At 40.6% G+C, this 20230-nt stretch overlaps 1 long non-coding RNA gene across 1 annotated transcript; it reads right to left on the bottom strand.

Moving 5' to 3' along the window:
- Positions 1-520: 520 nt before the first annotated feature.
- Positions 521-19820, bottom strand: LOC147796467 (uncharacterized). Its single transcript, XR_015428019.1, has 2 exons — positions 19039-19820; positions 521-1863 (listed from the first exon to the last, which is right to left on the bottom strand). It is a non-coding gene; the product is annotated as an uncharacterized LOC147796467 (long non-coding RNA).
- Positions 19821-20230: the final 410 nt, after the last annotated feature.

Raw genomic sequence — 20230 nt, 5'->3', positions numbered from 1 at the left:
AATTATCTGATAAATTTTCATTTTGAATATTAAATACTGTACAATAAATGTTTACACTATATTATTTACACCCAGTGTTTACTTTGACATTCTGTTGTTTGTACATTTTGCATATTTTATGCCTGGAAGTTGAATAATCATACATTCTGTATGCATCATGTGAAATTCTTCTTAACAATTCTTCAGATTCAATTAGGAAGGAGATCCTCTCGAGCTTTGTATATGGATAATCCTTCTGTGACAGGCCAGGAAACCGGCGCACAGCCCAGAATGGTTCTAGTTAGTCTTAATCTAGGTTCTCAACAAAACACAATTGAGATAAAAGTCTCTAGGAATAATTTTGTAAGTTTTACGATGCTGGCTGCTTTTGCTACAATTTTCCATTGCTCAGATGAGCATCTGTAACTTGAAGAAGTGGTGTAGCCTAAGCCCTGTTATGCAAGCAATACGAAGCGATGCGAATGCCTGTAGCATAATCAACACATTTCAGCCAACAGCGAATTCCGACAAGTCACATAAATGACTGCCACCAAATCACATAATTTATTGAAGTTTAACTGCACGCCCTACATCACTCACATTTGGACAAAATATCTCATCCTTATGTGACATCACACATCTCTGGGGGACACGTTTCTACAATTTGAGAACACATTATAGCACAAGGCATTGCGTGCGAAGGCAAACATGTCTACTCGTTTTAAATGTCCCAATATTTATGGGGAATTCCGATTGTGAGTCAACTCAGTGGTTACTTCATTGTCAGTGCACTTTTCACAAACCCCACCGTTCCAGTGAATGGATTAGAGTTGAATGTAAATAATGTATTTGACCACCAGGTCCCCATGAGGAATCAAAAAACAAACTAAAGCTGAACCACAACTTGGGGCAAATGGAATTTACTCAACTCGTAACATTTAAATAGGGGGGCCTACTTGATACAGGAGGCAATAAGATTGAATGGCTTTTCTGTTTTAATTGCAATGGTGCTTGGAAGTGCACATTGTATTTCTGTTACGGATTAACGGATGGTCGTAACAGCAGTTGTTTACATTCAGACCATTGGAAACTCCATGTATAACCATCTAATGGAATTTGTTAAATCAGACGTCTTGTTCAGCGGCAAAATAAACCAAGTAGGAAGCAAGATCAGTAGTACTCTAGGACTTCATCAGACAAAATATTCGTATTATGAGAATTTGTACATTTTTAAAAAGAACCTTCATACATAGATCTTTTCAGAGAAGTTCCAAGAGCCGTGTCAGGGCATATTTAATGCATTCAATATCCATTATGTCTCTCTTTTTACATGCGCTTACAAGGCGCTCTGAAAATATCTATACATAGTGATTGCAAGAGTTCAGAGTGCAGAAGTAGACAAAAAGCACAAACGCACTGCTGGGTATTACGAACAAACAAATATTTCTCATGCTGGTATTTCCCTCGTGAAATTTTGATGAGAAATTTGGCATGAGGAAACGGGCTTAAATTCCATGAATATCGACAAGAATATAAGATTAAGAAGGTACTCAGTTACCAAAAGCTCATCAGACAAAATATTCGTATTAGGAGAATTTGTACATTTTTAAAAAGACCAATCAGATGCAACAGTTTGTTTTCCCTAAGGAGTTAAGGGTTGTTCTAACTTTGTTTATAAGAAAAATCACCAAATGGTTGCATACCACTCAGTATTCTTCCAGAACTGCTTTCGGTATTAACGATTATTTAAACCATTCGCTGGTCAGCTCCAAGATGAATGACATAGATTTCAATTTCATGATCGATGTTTCGATTTGCAACGAAATTACCACGTCTGCAAAATGTGCACAGGGAGTGAAGAAAACCGCTTAGAAAGTACGATACCTAGTAGTAGAGAAGTGACAGTTCTGGACCACACGCCCCTTTTTGCCCGGTTTTTGCTCAAAGCCCTTGGGTAGTACATCGACCCAAAAAATCGTCGAAACATTTTTGGTGGGGAAAAATGGGAAAAAATGGGAAAATCCAGAATAGTGCGAGATCCCCAGTTTTTGATCAAAGCCCTTGGGTAGTACATCGACCCAAGAATCTCGGGGGAATTTCCACTCACCTTTTGACCTCGGCGCCGCTCGCTCGCTCGCTGTAAACAACTCGTGACTAGCGCCGGGGATTCCCACTTCACTGACCTTGAACTTTTGATCCCGGCTGACTAAACAACTCGTGACTGGTACTGACTTACACAAACAAAAAAAGGGATTTCCCCTTGCTACAAGTCGAGACTTGCCCGACCTGAACTCGTGACCTCTACTTAAAGCATGGCTCTGTTCAAAGCAAAACACGCTATGTTTACAACCGCCTTAAATAAATGGTCTATATATAAAAATAACAATATATAAAAAAAACATGTCAAGTCAAGTCGATATAAAAAATGATAAAAATTTTAGAAACCTATATAAAAATAGAGAGATGAGCAACCAGCAACACAGACCTCTACTAACGAATTTCAAACGATTTAAGAAGGCGTTTTTAGAAGATTTTGTCAAACGGTATAACATCCCATTACTTGCACCAAAACGTAAATATCATACACGATCTGAACTAATAAATGCTATACGAGCGGATCAAAAACAATTTAGGTACCTTCAGAGTCAGTCATATCGGCAGCTGTTGAAAACGGTACAAAAATATAATATTCCTTATGCAAATAAGACAGATACGTAAAACAAGACTTTATCAATGCGATTAAAGCTTATACACAGCCTAAAGAACTCGAGGAAGTGGACATTAAACGTATGTGGCGTTTTAAAAATAATTTTCGTAATTGGGAGTTGATTCCTCGCTTCTATGAAGATGACCTAATACATTTTTTTGATTTTTACAAGCAGTTGATAGAGAAAACAGCGTTGGCCGAACTCAAAGAAATCGGGAGTTACAAATTACAAACACATCTTAAAGTGCAGTTTAGATTGGAAAAAATTGACGGAACGATTGACTACGGCACCTTTCCCTTTCAGAGCGATCAAGATGTAGTAGCAAATAAAGCCGACGTTAAAAATTCACTCGCTATTCAAACGCGAAGAACAAATCGAACAGGTGGAGGTCCATACGCAGAAAGGCTCGGGTTGGATCTTTGACAAAGTTGTCGCTTTTTACATCAACGTAGTTAAATATAACCCGGTTGGTTCTTCTTATATTCCGTTGCCTAAGGAAATGTTAGACAAAAAAGCAATCATAACCGTCCAAAATAAAGATCAAGAATGTATCCGATGGGCGTTGCGGGCAGCTTTAAAGCTGTATTCAGACGACGTCAAAAGACAGTTGGAAACAAATCCAAAATATAAAATACATGACGAGCGGCCTTCAACTTACATGTCGAAGGCGTCAGATGGTTTAAATTTTACAAACATAAGCTTTCCAACACCGATTTCACAAATCCCACGTATCGAATCGCAAAATAAGTTGGCGATTAATGTGTTTGGTTACACTAAAAAAGACGGTATTTACATTCTCCACAAAAGCAAGCGTTTAGAAGAACCGATTAATTTACTTTTATTTAACAAGGACGAGAAGAACCATTATTGTTGGATTAAAAATTTTTCTAGGTTGACTGGTGACATCAATAAACACGACGGCCAAAAACATTGGTGTTTTAAGTGTATGACACATTTCCTAACGGAAGAAAAGTTAGCCAAACACAAAGATGATTGTCAAGGCTTAAACGTTCCTACATGTAAAGTTGAAATGCCGGTCAAAGGCGAGAATATACTCAAATTCAAAAATTATAAAAATAAGCAAGACGCACCTTTTGTCATTTACGCCGATTTTGAGTCTGTTTTAGAAAAATTACCGCTGACCGATACAAACACGGTGAAAACTCAGATTCACAAGCCTTGCGGGTACTCATACGCAGTCGTCAGATGTGATGGAGTTTGCACTAGCCGAAAAACATATAGAGGCCAAGACGCAGCTATAGATTTTGTAGAATCACTTTCTCAGGAAACAGAGAAAATAAATGAAACGTTTAAAAACAAAGAGCCGTTGATTTGGAACGATCAATTACAAAAAATTTACGAAAAATGTAATAGATGTTGGATCTGTGAAAAGTTGATAGATCGAGCAAAAGCGGATGAATCTCACTGTCAATGTGATATTCCAAAACCACCAGAGACAAAAGAAGAAAAAATCAAGTTTTGTCGTATAGTTAAAGTTGAAGGCAAAGAATACAAAGAGTTCAAAGAGTGGAAATGTTTAGATTGCGAAAAGCCCATCAACAATTTTAGAAAGGTTAGAGATCATTGTCACGTGACGGGGAAGTACCGAGGCCCAGCGCACGCTAGTTGTAATCTCAAGTTAAGAATAGTGCCCGATCAAACACCCATTCCGGTGATCTTACACAACTTGGAGAAATACGACGCACATTTAATCATGCAAGGCGCTCACGAATTTTACGGAAAATCAATCAAGTTGATCGCTAAAAATACTGAAAATTACATTTCGTTTTCTTTTGGCCAACTCAGATTTTTAGACTCCTTTCATTTTATGGCGGCATCCTTAGATCGGTTGGTTAAAAATTGTTTACCCGATGATTTTAACTTACTTTGCGAAAGGTTTCCAAATAACAAAAGTTTACTCTTGGAAAAGGGAATTTACCCCTATGAGTATATAGACTCCTTTGATCGGTTTCAAGAGAGACGGCTCCCACCTAGAGACGCTTTCTATAGCTCTCTGAAGCAGGGAGGAATTACCCAGCAAGAATATACTCGTGCAGAGACAGTATGGGAAAAATTTAATTGTCAAAACCTAGGCGACTACCACGACCTATACGTGGAAACGGATGTGTTATTGCTAGCGGGTGTATTTGAGAACTTCCGGAAGGTATGCAAGAAGAACTACGGCCTTGACCCAGCCAACTATTATACGGCGCCAGGCCTATCGTGGGACGCCCTCTTAAAGCATTCGGGTATCCAACTGGAACTACTGACAGACATCGACAAGCACTTGTTCTTTGAAAGGGCAAAAAGAGGCGGTATTTCGAGCGTGGGTGCAAAGCGATATGCAAAGGCTAATAGTCCAGAACTACCCGATTACGATCCCAATAAGCCGGAGTCACAGATCATGTACCTAGACGCAAATAATTTATACGGCTGGGCGATGAGCAAATATCTGGCCGTAGGGGAATTTACCTGGGAAACAGACTTAGAAAAATTTACTTACTATTACATCCAAGAGTTGCGACTAACTGACGACTACGGTTACATGTTTGAGATTACTATGGATTATCCAGAACGTCACCATGACAAACATAATGACTTTCCACTCGCACCCGAAAATATGTCGGTGCCGAATGAATGGTTTTCGAGTTACCAACAGGATTTAATTGGTAATGGCGAGCAAGTAACCTCGGTAGACAAATTAGTGGCTACTTTGGACACCAAACGAAAATACGTGGTTCATTATCGTACATTGCAAAAATATCTCAAACTAGGGTTGTGGATCAAAGAAGTTCACCGGGTACTGCGTTTCCGCCAAAAGCCGTGGATGAAAAGCTACATCGATAAAAACACGAAATTGCGCAAGAAAGCGAAAAATGATTTTGAGAAAGACTTTTTCAAATTGATGAACAATTCAGTCTTTGGCGAGACGATGGAAAATGTCAGATATAGAATTGACGGCCACCTCCTAAGAGACGAACAAGATGCCGCCAAATACAAAAAATTAACGTATAAACCGAATTATAAATCGACGGTGCCATTTGGGGACTGTGAGCTTTCGTTTGTGGAGATGTACCGAACCAAAACAAAATTAAATAAGCCAATCTATTGCGGTGTAAGTATTCTCGATATCTCAAAAACGTTGATGTATGATTTCTACTACAACGAACTAAAATCAACTTTTGGTGATGCGGTACGCTTACTTTATACGGACACCGATTCTCTATTAGTTCAGATCGAGCAAAGCTCACACGATTTAACTGGTTACCTAAACGAAAAGCGTAATTTATTTGACTTTAGTAATTACCCGCCCGATCATCCGCTTTACAGCGTCAAAAATAAAAAAGTTATAGGCAAAATGAAAGACGAATTTGGTGGTAAAACAATTTTAGAAGCCGTTTGTATCAAGCGAGCGAGTGTAACGAGCGAGCTACGAAGCGAAGCGAGCGGAGCGAGCGAGCGAGAACGAGCGGCAGCGAGCTACGAGCGGAGCGAGTACTTTTCTTTGAAGAAGGCGAAAGGGGTTTCCAAGGTAGTAACCGAGAAACGCTTGACCCACGAGATGTATAAAAGCTGTCTATTTGACAAAACGCATTATTGCAATAAACAACAACTATTTAGATCGGATAAACATCGGGTGTTCACGATCTCTCAGCAGAAACTTAGTTTATCACCTTTAGATACAAAGCGCTACATATTGCCGAATGGAATCGATACGTTGGCTTATGGGCATAAGGACATAAACTACTCCGGTAATTCGGTGTCTTCGGGTACGATTTGAAGTTCCTCTTTGACGAAACTCCTATTCGGTCCGTTTAACAGATAATATAAAGTTGGCCCCGTTTTGACGCGTTTTCCTTTCACTCGTTTAAACTGACTAGTTCGCTTTTCAATTTGGTAAACGTCCACGGACCAGATAGGATCTGTTGCCCTTCTGACGGTACCTCCCTCTTGCTCGCCCGGGTAATAGAGGTATCTAACGACCGCGTCTGGAGGAAGTTCTCTTTGGGTAGTTCTTACAGGTGCACTGGGTTCTTGTTTTACTCGCTTTGATTTTATAGCTTCTGCAGGCACGGCATCGATTAACCGCGTTTTTTCCTCGTTTAACGATTTCACGACCTGTGACAAACGCTCTACCCATTCCACGTTACGCACACCCACGTTTAACATTTCTTGAGCGTATTGGTGGCCGAATAACCTTTCGGCTAAAGTGCGGTTAAACCTTTCTACGATTCCTTGAGATCTATGTACCCCAGGTTCACCCACTTGAATTTGTACTTTATTTTTTGCCATTAACTTTTTAAACTCGCCTTTGAATTCAGATCCCGAGTCCACCATTACGAATTTGGGCCAGGTCAGAGGTGATCGCTCGTAAATTTTTTTTATTGCCTCACTCACTTGCTCGGCGGTTTTACTGGTCAACGGTTCTGCTTCTCTATACCGCGAACCCACGTCACCACGGTCAAAGCGTACTTAAACGTTTTTCTTTTAACGCGGTCCCAGGGTAAATAAAGTATGTCCATCTGATGCGCGGAATTAGATTCGACCGATTCTGATTGCAACATTGTAGGTCTGGGTACGTAATGTGGTGCGGGTAAATATATTTGCCAAACGGCCTGCTTTTTTAGCCACTTCCTAATAACCGATTTGTCCGCACCGGTCTTTTCGTGTAGATGATCGACCGCACTTTCTCCTCGCCAGTAACCCTGTGGACTGTAAAATAGTTTTGAAAATTCTCTCTCCATTTTAAAAATACTAGTTTTTAAAGTTACGAGTACCGGTAAGCTAGTAACCCGACTATCGCAGTTCCACCTAAAATCCAAACCAACTCGCGAATCTTTTGGTCCTCGGAAGGCTCGTAAAAATCGGACAACTTAGGCTCTGGTGGTAACGGGGCAACGTTCTTACCGGTCAATTCAGAATAAGCCCGCAACGCTTCGTCTACGTTTACAAATGTTTGCTGACTCGCGCGTTCTTGTCGCATTCGTTCGTTTAAAAAGTCTAGCATGTGTACGCGTTTTTGTTCCCATTCTTCCTTCGCTTGCCCCAATTGCTCCAACGCGAGGTCGTGACGCTTTCGTTCTTCGTCGACTTTACTTTTTGACAAACTGCTAAATAAAAAATTTGAGCCCGTGAATGCCAAGGCGTTTACTATCGCTCCTCCAACCATCATTAAAGCACTAGCCATTTTTAAAATAAGGTTAAATAAAATAAGAATCGTATTATATAAAAGTAAGATGTACACCAAAAAGCTAAACCCGAGTCGCACACTTAAAGTCCCTCGCGCGATCAAAGGCGAAAGGCGCGAAGTAACCATTACGCACAACCCGAGCACCATAGACGCGGGCCACACGTTAAACGTAAAATTCCCGGCTTTAGGCACTGACGACGTCATTGTACCCGGTACGGCAAAGTTGGCTTTTAAACTGGATTTAGACGGCGCCTCGGACGACAACAGGACCGTTTATAACAACGTGGCGAGAAACCTCGTTTCGGAAATAAACGTGAGCCTACAGGGAAATAAAATCGTGAGTTATCGGAATGCGGACGTATTTCACAATTTTAAGGACAATTGGTTACCCCCGTCGCAGACTAAAAATATGGCGTATTTTGGACTAGAGAAAGAAAATGTAGCCAAGTTACGTCTAGGGGCTGACAATGCTAATGCTGCCGCAAACGACGGTAAAGATAAGGCAATCGCCGACGCTTTTAAAAACAGGTACGCAATTCCACTAGACACGCCGATGTTGACGGATCATACCCCCTTTTATCCTTCGTGGTTTAAAGAGCCTTTGACGTACCAACTAACTTTTAACGGGCACGACAAAGTGGTCAACTCGTCAGATACCGCCGCGGAGTACTCCATTTCGGACCTGACCCTGGAATACGAGGTAGTTACCAATCGAGACTTGGCGCAAACCTTGAGAAACAAAAATATGATGTATTATCTATTCGACCGGATTCACTCGTGGAAGAAGCAAGCGGTAAACAAGAGTGACACGCTGTGGAATATAAGCATAGACCAGACGATCAAGAGCTTGAAAGGAATTTTGATTCTGTTTAAAGACCCGATGATCAAGAATCCCCAAAAATTCTATAATCCGCACATCACTAAAACGATTGTGACGGTTGAAGGTAGACCTAATCAATTGTACTCGCAGGGCCTGTTTGAATATCAACATTGGAATGAAGTTACTAAATATTTCGGTGATTCGGACGCCGAGTCAGCGAGAGGGGTTGTCTCAGATATATCCTTGTTGGGAGTAGACATGGCAGACTATTTAAAGGACAAGTACGGTCTGTGGCTCGACTTCAGAAGTTCCGACGACAATTCTGCACACGGATCGGGTAGACCTCTCGGTGGAGGAGGAGACATTTCTATACAAATGGAACGAACGGCCGAAACTGCTGGCGCGCTGACTATGTACGTATTCCTGGTGATGGATTCTCAACTAACGGTGGAAGAAGGAAATTTCAAAAGTTTAGTTTATTAAAATTAAATGAACCAAAGCGAAGCAAGCAACTACTCCCCTCACTGCGCTTTAATCGTGGGCAAGACGGGGTCGGGTAAGACTAACTGGATCTTACATTTGTTAGAGACTGAATACCGTTTCACCTTTGAAGCTATCGTGATCATATGCCCAACGCTTTTTAAGAATAAAACTTATTTAGAACGACTGTGGGTGTACACCGACGAGAATGTCTACCTATGTGATTTAGATCGGGAAAGACTAGAGTTAAACGAAGCGATCGAACTCTATCAAAAAAAATTTTGATGGTGTAAATACATTATTTATCATCGATGATTGTGCTGCTGATCAATTTATTAAGTATCGAAAGAAGTCTAAGGTAAGCAATACTTGCGCGTTGTCTAAGATGGCGTTCTCGGGTAGACATTACCTCCATTCGTGTTGGCTACTCACGCAAAAGTATAATTCGGTGCTAAAAGATTTTCGCGAAAATACCGCTTGGACCGCGATATTCCACTGTAAGGACCGCGGTTTGTTTGACCAATGCTTGGACGAGAACGACATTGTGCTAGATGAAAAGAGAGAAGAAATTAAAAGACGTCTACGTGACGTTAAATTTAGTAAGCTAATTTTGAATACGGAACCGCCAGCATCGTATCACATTCAATGAAAACGAAAAAAAGTTTTAATTAACTTTATTAAATAATATGATCGAGAACAAGAAATGTAAAATGTGTCGTTGTCTCCTGGACTTAACAAATTTCTCCGTACAAAGAAGTGGTAAAATTAATTTAAACTGCGACAATTGCATCGCTAAGGTACGCGCTCGACAGGAACAAAGCAAATGTTCCCACGGCAGGCAAAGACATCAGTGCGTTGACTGCGGAGGTTCAGGTATCTGCGAACACGGTAAATTAAGACATCAGTGCACTAAATGTGAAGGGGCATCGCTTTGTGCCCATGGAAGACATAAATATTGTTGTGTTGATTGTCACGGGGGCGGTATATGTAAACATAAAAAAGAAAGATCTAAATGTAAAGAATGTGACGGGGCATCGATTTGTGAGCACGGGAGAAGAAGATATGAATGCAAAATTTGTTCCGATCCAATCAAGGTAACGATTAGCGGTTGGATTCGACATTGTCGCCAATCAGATAAAATGTATGATCGATTTGACCCTGATCGTTTCATTGACACCGACTTTTGCAGAGGGCTAATTGAGGACCACCCTTGTTGCTATTATAACGACTGCAACGTAAAATTGCAATATATTTATCCAAGAGATGACTTGGGTACTATAGAGCGGTTAAATACGGATTTGGGGCACGTGAAATGGAATTGTGTCTTAGCTTGTAGGAAGTGTAATTTAATGCGCAAGTGCAATATGATCCCCGAGTCAACTGACTTGTAAGTAAATGATAACTATGTTACAATACGGTTTAACTAGTTAATTATTTGCTTGACTTTGCTTATTAACTAGTTACTAATTAGTTGCCCTTTGCTTGACCTAAGCTTATATAAGCTTAGCTTAAGCAAATTCTATTTTTGTTATAATTAAATGACAGCCCTGTTACAATATGTTCAGCTAGTTATCCAGCTAGTTATTGCAGCTAACTTGACCTACTACACAGTTGAGTACCTTTGCCTAAAGCACGCTTACAGCAAATTTAAAAATCGTATAATTAAATGGATGATATCAAAAGTATACTCGCCGAATCAAAAAGCGATTCAAACGAATCGACCTCAAACGTAAAGGATAGACTTTGCGCGATAGCTGCCTCGGGTGAATCTAAAAAATACTTAGGTAAAGAATATTCAATTAAAGAGATTGAAGCCATGTCACCCAAAGAACAAGAAAAGCTGTTTAACCTCTACGAAATTAAGTTTGGGAAAGAAATCGTTAGAACGCTCGGCCATTCGATTTTAAGTTTGTACTCCCGCTTGCTAGGAATAGCTACTCCGATCGATCTACTCGGGTTCAACGTCAACTTAAAGTCCGAAAAAGCGTTGACCAAGGATTTAAACGACGACCCTATCATCAGTCAAACGATGGGCCACCTACTTACCGAGGTCTGTTACAAGTACGGAGTTTACTTGTCTCCACTTACAGCTATGTTGATTACAACTAAACATCTTGAGTTTAACAAGAGTTCTCTTATTATAAAAGAAGATGTCAACGGAAACGGAAGTGAACCCAACACCAGCGAGCAACAACGAAGCGAACTCGAGCAACCAAATTCAGAAAGCAGTTAAGTCAGTTACTAAAAATAAGAATCCAAAGCGCGTAGAACAAGGTAAGAAGTTAGCGGTACATAACAAAAAGATGAAACAACAACTCGTTAAGATGAAATTAGCAGACGAAGCTAAAGGTGAAGAGAGTAACCAAAATAAGATCTATCAAACGGCCTTTGAAAACAGGAATTTGATACTCGGTGGATTGGGTATCACTGGGGTTATTCTCTATTTAATTTGGAAAAATAAGTGTACTCAACAAGTTAGCGCCCAACCAAAACGAGTAGTGGGTAAAGCGACAACTCCACTCCCTAAACAGGAACCAATTTTAGATATGGAATAAGAACTCCTTATTATTAAATATGAGTAATATACGCTAAATCAATCGACATAAACGGAATCGCAAATACTGTTTATCACGGTGCCGTTGTCTCGGAATCTCACTTGGATACGCTATGCTATCGAGTAAGCTATTTAAAATTAAACCGCCAGATCTAAATAGGTTGTCTGCCGAAGACGCGTTGAAATTGACCGCTTTGTCTAGTGGTGCACTCTTTACCCAGGGTTGGTTGGTAGCGCAAGGTATCCTGCCCGCGAGCCTGCCAACCGCTTAAAAAATATAAAACATATACTATAAAAGAAATGGCAGAAGGAAGATTCGATCCTGAGGAAATACCTCTCTTAGAAGATAAAGATCAAGATCAAAATGAGCTCGACCAAGATAACTTAGAATGGGACGATACCTTTGATACAACGCTAGAAGAAACTAATTTTATAAATCCTATTGACGTTGGGCCAGCCGAAGAAGATGAAATATATGGCGGCTTAGAGATCGAAAAGCGATACAACGAGTTAATTAAAGACGTCGATCCTTTACACGAAACAGAACTAACAAGACAAGTCAACTTAATGGATCTTAGGCAATTGTTACGTGAATCTAAAGTGAACGATTTTTACACAGCTATCAAAAGAGAAACTGGTTACGAAACAGAAATTAAAGATCCGAATATTTTTAATTTAGATAGTAAAGATCGCTTGTACGTAAAGTTTGAAGGCAAAAAAGTTCTTTTAACCCAAGAAAACGATAATAGTAAATTTCTTAGCCTAAGTACTATTAGACAAAGAACAAACACAGATTTTATAAGACGCGTTTTAGGCTTGCGTCATTACGTTTCCGGAAAAACAAAAGAAGAAGCTGCCCGGGTCTCTCGTAAATTCGCAAAACTCCATCCCGAGAGCATAGAAATGGTAGAAATACCCCAAGAAGCAGATCTAGCGAGCGACATCGTGGAAGACCTCACCCGTGACGTAGACGTTCAAACAGAAGGATTAAACTATCGCGAGTTGGTCGCTTTAGATAAATCGTTACAAACGGTAAAAGGAGAATTAATATTAAATCAAGGCAAATTAGATGAGTTAGACGCAAAAATTCAACAGGTCAAAAACGAATTAGAAGAAACGACATCCGAAGAAGAACGTACGGGACTTCAACGACTATTGGACGACTTACGAGTCGAAAGACGGGGTAGATTAGAAGTCATCAATAGAAACACCAGTCAATTGAGAAGCCAAATTAATCGCATCAAGGAAACGATCAATAAGATCATGAATTCGGATTTGACACTAAGCGAGAAGATTCGAACGATATTTAGAGAACAAGGCGTCACGATCGTAAGCATTTTAACGGCTTTTAGTTTAGCTGTGAGCACCATCGTTAGTAGTATAGTGGCCAGCGTTAGAGCTGTTGGAACTCCTAGCGTAACGCCTGAACCGACACCAACGCCAGCTCCTCCTTCCAAGGGTGGAGTTACCGATTGGATCAAACGTCAACTGTGGAACCTGGCAAACATATTGAAGAAACTCGGGTTGAAAGCTTTAGGCGCTTTGCCCGGGATCATAGGTAGCATTTTGAGCTGGATTTTTAACGTGGCGAGTAAAGCCGTTGGATGGGTGGCGGATCACGTGTGGACCTTGTTCGTAGGCTTGGGTGTTTTGATTTTGACGTACGTGCAAAAGAATGGGTAGATAAGCTAAATACGTTAACAACTCCCTCTCAAATCTGAGGGGGAGTTGTATTTTATGCCTTATATCAAAACGTTTAAGTGAAAACCTTGTATAAAGTAAAACCGATGATCCCCACTGCAACGGCTCCTATGGTCACGGACAATTTCTCTTCGTTGTGTGCGTCTAAAGGCTTACTAAAAACCGGCTTTACAATTGGCTTCCTCGGTAACACTTCTGGTTCTGGTAATTCCTCTTCATTAGTACTTGCTCCACTAGTACTCGCTCTGCTCGTAGCTCGCTCGCTCCACTCGCTCGCTCCGTTATTCAAACTCGGTACGTATCCAGTCTTCATATCCGCAGTCGCGACTTGTAAGTTATTGTTATACCCCTCAAACGTGCCGATGCGTAAGTCCATGTCCGAAGGCACCAGGTACAAACCCGGGGCGACTACGAAATTCAACGGCGTTTTTGCGTATTGTAGCGAATCTTGAAATTGGTCAATCGACTGTTCGAGATCGGGGTCCGAGTTAATTAAAGATTCCACGATCGTAATAAATTGTCGTCGCGCGTCTAATCCGGTGCCGGTGGCCAAAACGCTGGTCTTGGTCTGCGCCTGTGCCCCGAGCAAAGCGTAGACGTAAGCTCGAATTGATTCGTTTACCTTGGTGATTCCCACGTCAGTCAAGCGAGACTTTTTAGGAACGAAATCCCACCAAGCCAGAGTAACCGCGTCCGACTGTGAAATCCAAGTTACCGTGTATGTACTCGCGTGACCGGAGCCTTTAGGTGGCTTCGCCCATCCAAATCCCATGTAAGTAGATCCAGCGTATTTACCGTTGGTCACGTGTAAGTTTTTGCCCGGAACGGGTACGTAGCTCGCTTCACTCGCTTCGTAGTAGTAAGCGGTGCCTAATCCGTTCGACAAAGTGTCCCTCGTTTGTTTATACGATTTATTCGGGTCTACTCCGTATAAAAGACACGTGTCGGTAAACTTCCGATGGTCGTAATTATTGTGTAACGCGTCAAATACGTCGTCGCTCGGAATGGGCATCACGCAGTCGTAAAATATTTTTCGTACGGTGTAATACACGTGAAAGTTAAATAAAGCCGAGACGTACGGATTAGGGTTAGACAGCAGATCAAAACCCACACCGCAGGCCGTCGTCGCGCAATAGACCGCAAAATTAAATTGATTTTGGTAAAACGATATCGCCTCTGCAGACCACCTATTTACCGCTTCATCCGTGGTTACTTTCGGTAATTTATACGCGTGCGTTAAATTTGGAAACTCGGCTGTAAATGAATTGTCTTCGTTTACTAAAATATTTAGACTACTAAAATTGGCTCCCATTTATTTTAAAAGAATTTTAAAAAGGAGGAGCCGTTGGAAAGACCAAGTTTTGATAAGCGGGCGGGCTCGCTTCGCTCGTTGGTTTCTCTTTATACTTAACCGACTTTGTAAAACTTATTCCCCAAGTTTTTTTATAAGATCTTTTTTTAAAACCGCTGCCCGTTCGTTGGCTAGCGCTTCTGCTCTTTCGTTAACTCGACGTTCAAATTCTTCTTTGGATGTCTCCTTAATTTCTTGTAATTTTGTAGACGTACGCGATCTAATCTTTTCTTTCATCTCGTTAAACTTTTTCAGCTCGGATAAAATAAGAACAAATTCTTCCTGGGATATGTCGCCGTCTTCAATCGCGTGAGATACGTATTCCTCGATGGTGTTTAATTTAGCGTCTGCCAACACTCTAATTTGATCGTGTTTTTTAGTTTTGTGGGCAAGTCTACGGGAGGCGTACTTTAAAACCGAGTAAGCGCCAAACGCACCGATAGCCATGCCTCCCATCACGAGTCCCACGGGTGCCAACAAGGTGCCCAAAAGAGTGGGAATCCAGACGGCTGCCGAAGACGCGCCCAGGGCTTGCACACCGTACTCCACGTATCCGAGTGCGGTTAAGATTCGTTTGATCTTTTTATAACTAGCTTCCCTCGCGTCGCGTTCTCTTTGGATTTGGGATTTAATTTCTTCGATCTTTCTTAGCCTGTAAACCTTTGTTTCCGCTTGTTCAGTCGAGTTTAAAGTCAAATCAGGGTATATGTTAGTCGTCATCTTATTACTTTTATAATTATGCGTTTTAAAAAATGTCTAACTCGATTAAAATTTTGCCGATGTTATTCAAGAGCTCACCTCTGTCGTTTTTAACATAAAAAGTCAATTCACTGATGTTCCTATGTATTAACTTTTTAGGCGTTTTACAGTGATTACGGGTGCTAGGCTCGGTAGCTATCACGTCTAGCAAGTCTAAAGTCTGACCGTTATAAAAGTTATCAAATGTATTTAATTGTTTGCAATGAATAAACGCGAGTTTCAAGGGGTTTAAATCGTAATTGCCTTCGTAAATGACGTTGGGTAAAAGTTTTATTTTGGGTAAGTTTAATAGCTTGGACACTTCTTTGTTTAGTCGCAACTTGAGATTGGGGTCCGTAATGGCCAAAGTCACCCGTTTAGATTCCAAGTGAACCTTAAAAGAAACGCCCGGTATCGAGTTTAACAAAAAGTGAAACCAGTCCATGCCGTAATAACCGGGGGATACCACGATGCTTCCTCTTTGACCCTCGGGTAATGGTTCGGATGAGCTTTGCGAATGAAGTCTGTTGTATATAGGTCCAGTTAGCCCCGTCAAAAACAATCTTTTAGTTAATTCTCTTCTGGGTCTCCTGGGGAGCTGGTGGTGGTGGTAGGTCGAGTTGGTGGATTCCCTTCATAGATTTCATCTAAAGCTTGTCTTTGCCCCTCGAGCAGTGAAGCTGATTTGATTTTTTTATCGTCGAGATCAAAATGTAAACGAGCTCGCGTTTCTGATGGTTGTCTTTGGTTTAACTGATCTTCTAAAGCTGCGATTTCTTGGTTTAGCTGCTCAATTTCATCAGCGATGATTCTGATTTCTTCCGCTAACTCGCCTCTTTTATTTGCTTCGATCAATCTGTTTTTAGCTGTTTGTACTAATTCTGGATTGGGAGATGAATCCGTTCTTTCCACTGAGGGCATACCGGGCGGTCGTTCGCCAAGTACCCCAGCTGGCCTACCGTCCAAGTTTGTATCCCACTCAATTTCAGTAGCGTTTGTTACGTTAAAATATCCAGCTTCAAACTGAATATTCTTTACTCGGACGACTTTGTCGCCTTTGGTGTTGTTGATCTCGTTTTTCAATTTAAACGTCTGAGGATTTTGGGCTAAGTGAAAAGTGTGAGTCTCCATTTTATTATATACGTTTTATATTAGGTTGAACTTCTCCATAGCGTTTTCCCAGTGCTTATCCGAGACTTGAAAAAGGTCTTTAACTTCAGATTCGATTTCCCCGGTTACGTCTTGGTAACAGACTGCAATTAAAGCCTTCAACGGTTTACCTCTAGAGATATTACCATTTAAAACTTGGTTCAACTTGTATTCTATTTCACCCGCTTCGCCGTTTTGAAAACAGATATTATATTTTTGTAGGGTTTTTCTCGATTTTGGCGGCTTGGGTTTCCTCCAAACGTGATGCTTGTAATACCGATCTCCCACGTCTGCGGGGGTGTACGAAGAAACCCACCCAAAAATTTTACCGCAATTTTTACAGAAGTGTATTTCATCCATTTCGAATATTTGGTGGTCACAAGGTGGCCTCGGTTTACTTTGTTTTTGAGATCTTGCTATGTGTACTTCCTTTAGATTCAGCAAGTGGCAAAGTTCCGCATCAGTCATTTTATATAAGGATTTATTTATTTAAAGTAAAAAAAAAATTTAACCTCGGTTGTTACCAACCGAGGTTAAATTGATTTTTCAAATTTAATCGTCTTTTATTTCAAATCCGCTAAACGCTTGCAACGCCGACTTACTCGAAATTAGACCGTCATTTCTAATTTTCAACATTGCCGCTGTCACTCTATACCTGACGCTGGCTCCACAAGACAGTGAACCGTGGGTACCGTAGTATACGTCTTTTGCACAAATAAATGATTGCGCGTCGCATCTCTTATTGATAAATTTATCGATATTTGACGAGTCGATAGATCTTTTTTTGTGATCAAATAGCGAAGCAAAGGGATCTAATTTAACGTACATTTGGTTTTTAGCCGTATAAGGCGGTTTAACTACATATTCGATTTTGTTCAATTCATCGATATCGTGACTGGCTTTGTAGGCATTTACGGTGTTAGACGGGAGATTAGACCCTTGAGACTCGATAAATTTATAAACGGCCAAATTTATGTGATCGAGTACGCTTGCCGTAGGTGATTGTATCTGGTAACAAATTTGACGGCCCTGGACGTTTTCGGGCGTTTTATCTCGAGTGCCATATTTGTAAAGTGGGTTTATACCGTAACAGGGTTCTGTCGTCATAATCAACAGGCGTTTGTTTTGGTCGTTGTGATGGTAAAAAATGGGTGAAGTGTAGATCCCTTCTTTAACCACGGGATTTAAAATGATTAATTTACTCGGGTCAAAGGGACCATAGGTAACATTGGGATCGCAGTTGTCGACATTTAGACGCTCGTGGTCGTCTGAAACGATAAATACTTGAGTTGACATGGTTCTGATTTATAATTAGGTTTCTAAAATTTTTCTCATTTTTATTCAGACGGGATTTCTACTTTAATTAAATGTTCGACGTCAGCGTTGTATTCAATAATTAATCCAATTTTGTATAAGTCCGCGTCGAGTTTAGTAGCTGAATCGGGCAATGACTCGTTCTCTCGCGCGTGCCTCAGCTTTTTATGCTTGCCGTCTACGAACACCACGTGATCCATTCCTTCCAGCTCGACACAATTTACGCAGCAGGTGCAGTACGTACAACCAAAACACTCGATACAATTGGCACAGTCATAACAGTCCTCGCAACTGTCCAAGGCATTTAAATTCCTGCAGTCATATGAATTAAAACAAGCCACGCAATTTATACATCTACCGCAATCGTCGCTGGTGGAGCAGTACTTACATCTGACGCAGTCTTGACATTCGTGACAATTGCGACATTCTTTACAATCGATACATTTGCGTAAACTTTTAGAATTAAAACAACGAGAGCAATCGTACGAATCTATCAAGTCGACCGAATTGCTCGTATCTTTGCAAAAATAACAATTCACGTTTGTAGTTTGATCTGCCATTTATTTTTATTTTATATAAAGAGCATTTATTTAAGGCGGTTGTAAACATAGCGTGTTTTGCTTTGAACAGAGCCAAGGTCACGAGTTCAGGTCGGGCAAGTCTCGACTTGTAGCAAGGGGAAATCCCTTTTTTTGTTTGTGTAAGTCAGTACCAGTCACGAGTTGTTTAGTCAGCCGGGATCAAAAGTTCAAGGTCAGTGAAGTGGGAATCCCCGGCGCTAGTCACGAGTTGTTTACAGCGAGCGAGCGAGCGGCACCGAGGTCAAAAGGTGAGTGGAAATTCCCCCGAGATTCTTGGGTCGATGTACTACCCAAGGGCTTTGTTCAAAAACTGGGGATCTCGTACTATTCTGGATTTTCCCATTTTTTCCCATTTTTCCCCACCAAAAATGTTTCGACGATTTTTTGGGTCGATGTACTACCCAAGGGCTTTGAGCAAAAACCGGGCAAAAAGGGGCGTGTGGTCCAGAACTGTCACTTCTCTACTACTTACCTAATACCGTGGTCAGAGCCATTAAAACCCTGAACAAGGTACTTTTTAGTCATTAGTTTGACGTTCTTTACAATGAGAAAGATACCCGTTCAATCCTTTGTAGAAGAATACACAACTCAAATTTTGTGTTTAGCATATTAATTATAATTGTTAAACCTGCACTGAGCCAAAATAATGTGCAGTCCATTGTAGGGTTGACTTAGCGCATGGTAACTGGTGTTTGGACGGTCCAATGCCCGAATGGTCCATACGTAGTTGCAGGGTTCAAAAACTTTCAGTTTAAAACATTGCAATCCCATTAAATAGTCAGACCCTATGTGTGGACATGCCGAGATTGTTTGCTGTATCAACAAATGAGATGATGTTGTCGTTCGTCATTATAAATTATGCGGAACACATGGCAGTTGCATGCGGTAATCGTATGAAGTAAGTTCATCAAACAATCGAATAATCAGGAAATTTTATCAGATCGTCAACTAGCTGTTTCAAACGGGTTATTGTTTTTATTGACACAAACACAATCCTAAGAATCTTCAGAAACGATCAAGATCTTGCATGTACAGCGAGTTAAGCACAACTACTTTTAAACACGTCATTTTATTGTGAAATAGTTGGTCTTTTTTCGTTCACTTCCACCATTTGTACCTTCTTCACAATTTAACTATTGATACCCCGAATGCCTCTATTTAATTTGTCTGTAAGGTATTCTAACATAATTGTTCAGAAGTAGTTACCTTCACAAAAGTAAAAATAGACTTGCTTGATTGCCCAGAGGGTCTTCCTATCGGCTTTTTTTTTTCTTTCTTTGATCTTCAATTATTCCGTCATCGAAGTACTTATAACTTCTTCATAATGAATAATTTATTGATTTATATTGCTCTCATTCCATAACAACATGTTCACACGTGCATCACATCAAAACCTGCGAATAACGTATCACAATTAATTTCAAACTGTTCCATATTTAAAATTCGCATTCAGAGATCTCAAAGTCCGACGAGATACATGTAATAGCAACACTAAAGGAAAGATTCCATTATCTCAGACTAAAGCAGTTCCCATGGAGATTGTACATGTATAGGGCCAACTATTAATGCAGGTGGTTGTATTATTCAATGCTTTTGAAACCAGTCACAAGACGAGAGTACAGGGTTGGGGGATGTAAACATGTCTCCCGATCAATTTCAACAAT

The sequence above is a fragment of the Acanthaster planci genome, linkage group LG16, assembly GCF_054643075.1.
Source record: "Acanthaster planci isolate LZ-2023a linkage group LG16, COTS_SCS, whole genome shotgun sequence".
Classification (NCBI taxonomy): domain Eukaryota; kingdom Metazoa; phylum Echinodermata; class Asteroidea; order Valvatida; family Acanthasteridae; genus Acanthaster; species Acanthaster planci.
Note: the sequence above shows the minus strand (reverse complement) of the source record. Positions and strands in the feature narration are given on the sequence as shown.